Here is an 8,160-nt window from a genome sequence, read left to right as displayed (position 1 = left end):
TATCCTGAGTTAGAGAGGAGGTGTTATCAATGAGTAATATGAGACTGTTTGCTCCTATGTAAAACACTGTACACAGACACATGGAATGCTCTTTGCAGCCTTATTCCAGGCTGCTTCTGTATTTATGCAGTGGGAGCAGGTGGTGGTGGGGGGTTGTTTTGACGACGTTGCAATGCTCCTCCCCTCATTAACCCAGCAGCACCAGTCTGGTATACGTCAGCATGAATTGTATGCATTGCACTGCTGTACAATGAGGAAGAGAGTGCACAAGATATGCCAAGAAGGAGAATCAAACTGAGACCCAGAGATACACATTCTCCTTCAATTGTTGCTTGCTTTCTTTAGACCCCAACATGGGCTAAAGGTCATTTTGCACAGCCTTTTTTGTTTTCTCCATGCACTTATTATTTGGAAGCCTTTATTTTTAAGGGATATGTGGATTTAATTCAAAATCTGCCTTTTGCATTATTTCGGAGCCTGACCTCAGCAGGGGTCACATTCAGGAAGAGAGCCTATTTCATATAAGGGGGCCCAGTCTATGGCAGGACGATGGTGCTGTTTGCTCTCGATCATTTGCTCATGTTCTACACATTTCCTATGGCCTGACTATTAGGTGCTCTCCAAGGTGCTGGAATGCTCTCAGCCCTCTATGATGGAAGAGAACGGATTGCAAATTCAAAAGAGACAGATCCCATTTTATTTCAGAAGAAGATAGGCTGTGTCTTTGTTTCCTTATTCCTGATTAATCTACAGTACAGCGGCATCAACACACTAAAGCGGCCAGGCAGAGGGAGAGAGAGAAAGCAAGACTGCCGGCAATCACAGGGGAGGAGGGCACATACCATGAGCCAGACTGCTTGAAACCGTCTGCAGCTAAGTAGCAAGACGCACACACGTCATTTCATCAGGAATAAGCCATTTTACTAGATTGATTTTCATTTCTCATTTCCTACATGTTTTTGCCGTGCAAGGATACATTCAAATGAGGTACCACGTACAGCTGAGTGGGATTGCATTTGATGGTGCTGTAATCCTCTGTGTAGTAAAGTGGAGAGACACCATCCAGCATCTTCTCCCTTGGACCACAGTGAAGGGTGTTTTTCGTACACACCCAGCATCAAAGCAATCTTATTGCTGAATTTGGGGAATACATTGCTTTCATTTTCCGCCAACATTTTGTACTTCGCTGGAAAGGCCGCAGACTTATAAATGTGAAGATTTATTGAATATTAATGGCCAAGGTACAGGATTCATTTCCGTTGACTATTTTATCACAAAATGCACTTTAACTGAAGAAACTCAGGCTTCCTGGAAGTCTGTCTTATGGTGCTGAAATATTCTTGCTGATTGCACTGAGACCAACCCTGAGGAAGGGCTTCTACTGATGTAACAAAACATTAAAAAAAGAAGAATTACATTTGCTATTTACCCTTGGCGGCCAACCAGACATTATTCTTGGTATGTACATGAATATCAACTTCCTATTAAATAATGCTTTTAATCTTGGTAATAATCTTAAAGTGCACCTCAGAGCTTAAAATTTATGTTTTAGCATATATATTGAATGCCAGTGCTGTATCTATTAGTTTATACTATTACAGTACATCTGCCCATGCCTTGCAGCCACTTTTGCTGACATGCACACATACAAACACACTCACATGCACACATACAAACACACTCACAAGCACACACACAAAAAGTGTCACACGCATATAACCATATAAACAGCCAACACACATCCACAAACACCCGTGTATCTTGTCTCACATGCACACACAAATGCATACAGTATCACATATTCTTATCAGTAGGTGTTAAGACAGTTCTTGCTTGAAAACAAATATAGTTAATTTGCCGATGAATAGTGAGATGAGCTTTTTGGAGATCAGATTCTTTGCAAACATTTCAGGTGTTTGCAAAGAAATTTATTTATCTAGAGCTTTTTTTTATGAACTAAAACATTGCCTAAAAACAAAAACACTAATTCTTTCAGCCTCTTTTACATTAATGAAACGCTGAAGCTCTCAAAGAACAAGCTTACCCTAATCTGTTTATTATTTGTGTATTTGGACCACATATAATCACTGCTGATCCTTAATGCACTATGGCCATTTAAGCAGAATAATAACCAATTCACCAGTGCAGGCCACCTGGTAGGGAACTAGTTAATACTTTCTTGTGAAAATAAAATGCAAATCAGTTTCCAAAGAATTTACTACAGGTTTTATGTAAATAAAAGCCACTTGCCAAGGGAAAAAAACCAGAACATGTTTTCATGTTTCTATTACCTGGATATTGTACACCCTGTAAATGCAGCCCCTCCTTATTTGATGGGCCAGGGCGTAGATCAGTTCCATGGTAAAGTGTCATGACTTTTCAGCTGCATACATGCGATCTTGAGATTGTGCCAAGTAGCCCCAGTGGTTGCATTACACAGCACAACTACATGAAATAGTTTCATTGGGGATATTAAACCTAAAGAAACTAAGTTTTCATGCTGTAATCTTTTGTTATAGAGGGACAGTTTTACTTTTAGGAAATGAGTTAATTCATTTTACAACCACTTATCTGCCTTATGAGTGTCTGTCAGCATTAATAAGCGATATTACAATATAGACCATATAAAACATCCTGAGAGTAGTAGAGTATGACTTGGCGTAGTGCATTGTTATTTCTTGGAACAAAACACAGATACTTATAATACTGGGTATGGCCAACTGCAGCTATACAGTAGTTTGTTGGACTACAAGTCAGCAGCAAAGGTCAAATACTGTAATTTCTACAGATGACAAGCCTATAACCTGTAGGACAATCTGCCAATATGGATAATGTACATGTGAAGCAGAATTTATGCATACGGTGTATTTAACAAAGCAGTGGCTGCAATTTAGATTTTAACCTTGCTAGGTCTCACCAATTTCCCAGATATCAGCCAGATAGTACAGCAGTGCCCACCGCATGCTCATTTTCATCTGTGCTGCATGGGAACCTCCCTGCATTAAGTCACACACCCCTATTAATACGCATGTGTTGCTTTAGCACCTAGTACTGCCTGCTCTCGTGCCCAATGAGATGGTATGGGCCTCACAGGCTGCAGTGTCTCTGAATGACATGAAATAGTTAAACAGTTATTATATGTAAAAGCTAGGCAAAATAGATGAAAGCATAAGAGATATGGATAGATGATAGAGAGATTGACTCCAATCCAATGCCTGTTTATTTTATGCAACACTGAACAGGGGTGAGCTCAACCGCCATATAGTCCATCCCACGTGGACCTCTCTCAACTCAGTCAGGTTTTGCACAGCTTCTTCAGAGTGAATAAGAGCCATGGTTCCTGCAATTAAAAAAATGACATGTAGCTTGAAAAGCTCTCTGCACTCTATAGCGTGTGAGCGATTACAGCTTGTGATTATTATTGTAACCCCTGGAGAGGTGCAGCCTAAAGCAAGGTTCTCACCTCACTTCACTGCTGAAATGCCCAATGGTTCCTTTACTGACCAACTACTAGAATGAAAATGACAGCAATGTTAGGATGGCAGCCCTGAAGAAACCTGTAAAGGTGGCAACTCCCACTTTGCCTCTTTGCCTTAGGCTAACCATTGAATCAGTGAAAGCACTTAAGTCCTTGAAGTGTTCTTGAGTCATTTAGTAATGTATCCAGAATAGCCACTGTTACAATTAGCTCAAAGACACTGCAGTACAACTTGGAATTCATTTTTAAAAGGATTTTGTTCAGTAGAGATTGTTCACCAGAGATAAAGACTTTTTTCAATTGCTTTCCATTTTTTATTGTTTACTGTTTTACCAAAATGTAAGTTTCAATTTAAAGTTTAACATGTCTCTGGTGTTTCAGTCTGGCAGCTTCAGATCCAGGTGCAGATTCTGAATTGTTACAATTTGCTACTTTAGTTAATACATTTCTCAGCAGCATCTGTGGAGTATTAGCAACTATTGTATCAATTCTAACAGCTGCCTGTAATGAAACTCAGGGATTCTGCTCAGCAGGGACAAAGATAAGAAATGTATCAACTAATGTATGAATTTAGATTAGTTTACAGAGTCGGCGACCCCCTCCCCCCAGAGCTGCTTCAAAAACACATAAGAAGGTGAAAATTTAAACTTTCCACATAAATATTAGAAATAGAAAATAGAAAGTAATTGAAAAAAGTCTTTATTTCTGGTAAACTATCCAAAAAACAAATGAACTGGAAAGGTTGAAAGGTGAACAACCCCTTCAATATTGTTGCTGGGTACCTGGGACCCTAGCAGCCAGACAGCAACTGAAATATCAAACTGGAGTCCTACAGAACATAAAGTTTATACAATTTTAATGAACCACAAGTTCATTTCACAGTGAACTTCTTTAAGAAGAGAATGAACCTTGGGCAATGTGGGTCCCAAAAACAAGTTGTCATTTTTCAATGTACCTTTAAGAACATATGTAGAATCTTGAAATCTTAACTGCTATTTTACAATGTACAAAAGCATTACTGGACCTCATTTTGACAGATGTTATTTTGGCTGAATCTAAAGTTGGCCATACACGGGCCGATAAAAGCTGCCGACAGACCGAGTCGGCAGCTTATTGGCCCGTGTATGGGGCCCCCCGACCGGCTTCCCTGATCGAGATCTGGCCCAAAGTCGGGCAGATCTCGGTCGGATGGGACTAAAAATCCCGTCGGATTGCAGCCGCATCTGTTCATTCGATCCGACCGCCCGTTACTATACGTTAGGATCCGATCATTGGGCCCTAGGGCCCACGATCAGATCAGCCCGATATTGCCCACCTTGAGGTGGTCATATCGGGTAGAGATCTGCTCATTTGGCGACGAGCGGATCTCTGCGAAGTCGAAGTATTTTACTTTGACGGTCGAATATCGAGGGTTAATTAACCCTCAATATTCGACCCTAGGTAAATGTGTCCCTTATTGTCCATGGTAGCACGGCTTAACCATAGGCGACAAATCTTACTGTGTGCCATTATCATCCAAGAAATCCCCAGATGTGATTTATGTAAATATGATTGATTTCCTATTCTACTGTTATTTTCAATAAACACTTACTGTGGACACATTTCTAAAATAACTAAACATGCAGTTTTTTTTTTCTTGGTGTTTTTTGGTTTTTCTGTGATTTACATATCTTCTTTGACTGGGAAACTGGTAGTTAAACTAGAGACCACCAGGGATCCTTTGCATGTGCTCACATGTTAAGAAAAAGTGGGTCTCTATGCATTTTCTTTAATGAAGAGCATCTGTGCTTTCCCTTTGAATCTGAATGTCAGCACTCAAGCAATGAGAGTGAAGGGGGAGTCTGGAGTGTAGTCAAAGAATATTTCCAAATACTGTAATAATGAATGCAAAGGGTTCCAACAACAAAGGTGACTAAACCTTTAAAAATGTTGCAAATGTAGAAATATTGATGTTTTATAGTTAAAGGGTATTTGTTAAAAACTGTAGGATTATAGGACTGACATATATTTGACCGAACCCTAAATGGTATTTTAAAAAATAGGTGCTTTCCTTTAAAAGTAAATTACAGAAACAGCCCTGTACAAATGCACTATATATATATAATATTGTCCTTTCAAACTGCAGCATTTTACATCCCCTTTCTTCTAGTTTACTAGGTTATACAGTCCTTGTCCGCAGTTATTCTTGTTTATATTCAGTCCTTGCTGTGAAAATGATACTGAAAGTTTGTCCTTGTCACTAAAAGAGACACTAACAGCCTGAAGACAATTGCCCATAAAGCATACATTCTTACTGTACAGATACTGCATACATATATTGTAAATAATATTGGGTTTTATGTACAACTAGTACACAGAAACAAATGCCTGTATAGAGGGAAATAAATATAAATAAGAAATGATTGCACCCAAGGGACTACAGCCTGATTGGATACATGGTGCAACAATCACAAAGTGCCTTCTTAAAGTGGAGGTCAAGTCCTCTAGGTAATTGCAATATATGCAACATATGTGTGAATGTCATAAAACTGACTAATGGAATTGTATTTACAATGCAAACAATGTTTCCTCTTCGCATATTAAATGTGAGTCCTGCAAATCTGAAGTGTCTTAATAACAAGCATAAAAAGGGGGAAGAAGGACGGTTTATTTAATACATTACAGGAGAATCAAACCCTGAGAACAACCCTAGACCTCCTCCAGAGACCTCCCTACCCCATTCACCAGATGTGGTTCTGAAAAAAGTGGAGATTAGTGCAGCGGGGTTGGTGGGTGGCATTTCAGCTTCAGGGAAGCCTGCACAGTTATAGCCTATCATTACTTTGCTTCAACTGCTTATGCACCATGTTGGCCATCACAGAGAAGAGGATCCAAAGTGGTGCAAGATCAAGGGGTATATTTATCAAAGAGTGAAGTTAATAGTGAAGTTCCGCCACTAGAGTGAAATTCCGCCACTCTCCATTCATTTCTATGGGATTTTTATAGGCGTATTTATCAAAGGGTGAACTTTCACTTCACCCATTGATAAATACGCCTTTCAAAATCCCATGGAAATGAATTGAGAGCTGCGGAATTTCACTCTAGTGGCGGAACTTCACTCTTTGATAAATTTACCCCATAGTCTGCCAATAGACGTGAGCTGCTGTTTTTGAATTCTCAGTGGTGCAGTTTGGGATGAGGGAGGGAGACCTCTAGAGGCACCTAGGGTTGTCCTCAGGGTTTTGTTGCCCTTTAAACCATATCAGTGCTATTTAAAGGGATACTGTCATGGGAAAAACATTTTTTTTTTCCAAAATGAATCAGTTAATAGTGCTGCTCCAGCAGAATTCTGCACTGAAATCCATTTCTCAAAAGAGCAAACAAATTTTTTTGTATTCAATTTTGAAATCTGACATGGGGCTAGACATATTGTCAATTTCCCAGCTGCCCCTGGTCATGTGACTTGTGCCTGCACTTTAGGAGAGAAATGCTTTCTGGCAGGCTGCTGTTTTTCGTTCTCAATGTAACTGAATGTGTCTCAGTGGGACATGGGTTTTTACTATTGAGCGTTGTTCTTAGATCTACCAGGCAGCTGTTATCTTGTGTTAGGGAGCTGTTATCTGGTTACCTTCCCATTGTTCTTTTGTTTGGCTGCTGGGGGGAAATGGGAGGGGGGCGATATCACTCCAACTTGCAGTACAGCAATAAAGAGTGATTGAAGTTTATCAGAGCACAAGTCACATGACTTGGGGCAGCTGGGAAATTGACAATATGTCTAGCCCCATGTCAGATTTCAAAATTGAATATAAAAAAATCTGTTTGCTCTTTTGAGAAATGGATTTCAGTGTAGAATTCTGCTGGAGCAGCACTATTAACTGATTCATTTTGAAATACAATTTTTTTCCCATGACAGTATCCCTTTAACATGCAATACTCCTTACTCTTGTAAGGATATCATGGAAGCTTCCATATCTAAGGCCATGGCCATACATAGATCTTTCTTACTGTCTCTATTATAGCAGATCGAGAAATGCTGACTGTAATGTTTCCTCCCCAGCAAAGGTCTGAGCTGACACTCTCTCATTTGGCAGAACATGAGGAATTTATTAATCATATATGTGTAAAGACCAGGCTTAAATGCAGGTAGGGCAATAACTGGGGCATGGTTACAAATAATCTATTACAGGTATGCTGTTATCCAGAATGCTCAGGGCCTGGGGTTTTCTGCATAATGGATCTTTCTATAATTCATACCTTAAGTCTACTAGAAAATCATGTAAACATTAAATAAAACCAATAGGCTGGCTTTGCTTCCAATAAGGATTAATAATATCTTGGATCAAGCACAAGGTACTGTTTTATTACTACAGGGAAAAAGGAGATCATATTTAAAAAATTTGGAGTATTTGGATAAAATGGAGATGGGCATTCCATAATTCAGAGCTTTCTGGATAATGAGTTTCTGGATAACGGATCCCATACCTGTATATAACTTTTACTGGACACCTGCTATGTTTTTATCTCATGTAAATAAGTGTACAGTTGTAAAGTTGTTTCATTCAGTGTTGACCTCTTATACTTCCATGCACCCTAAATATTATGAGATATACTGGCAAAAGAACAACATGGATTGGCACTATGGTAAAGTGTTTACTATTGGCACAAATCAACTTTTATATCTTTATCTTCCGAGTGTGTTGGAC

At 39.4% G+C, this 8,160-nt stretch overlaps 1 protein-coding gene across 1 annotated transcript in view; it reads left to right on the top strand.

Annotated features, from left to right (window-relative positions):
- The first annotated feature begins 229 nt into the window (after nucleotides 1-229).
- Nucleotides 230-8,160, top strand: part of LOC108716219 (neuronal tyrosine-phosphorylated phosphoinositide-3-kinase adapter 2) — a 93,732-nt gene continuing 85,801 nt past the window's right edge. The window contains exon 1 of the mRNA XM_041563375.1: nucleotides 230-1,458. The gene's annotated coding sequence lies outside the window, so the exon portion shown is untranslated. The remainder of the gene's footprint in view (nucleotides 1,459-8,160) is intronic.

Source organism: Xenopus laevis, chromosome 5L, assembly GCF_017654675.1.
Source record: "Xenopus laevis strain J_2021 chromosome 5L, Xenopus_laevis_v10.1, whole genome shotgun sequence".
Taxonomy (NCBI): Eukaryota; Metazoa; Chordata; class Amphibia; order Anura; family Pipidae; genus Xenopus; species Xenopus laevis.
Note: the sequence above shows the minus strand (reverse complement) of the source record. Positions and strands in the feature narration are given on the sequence as shown.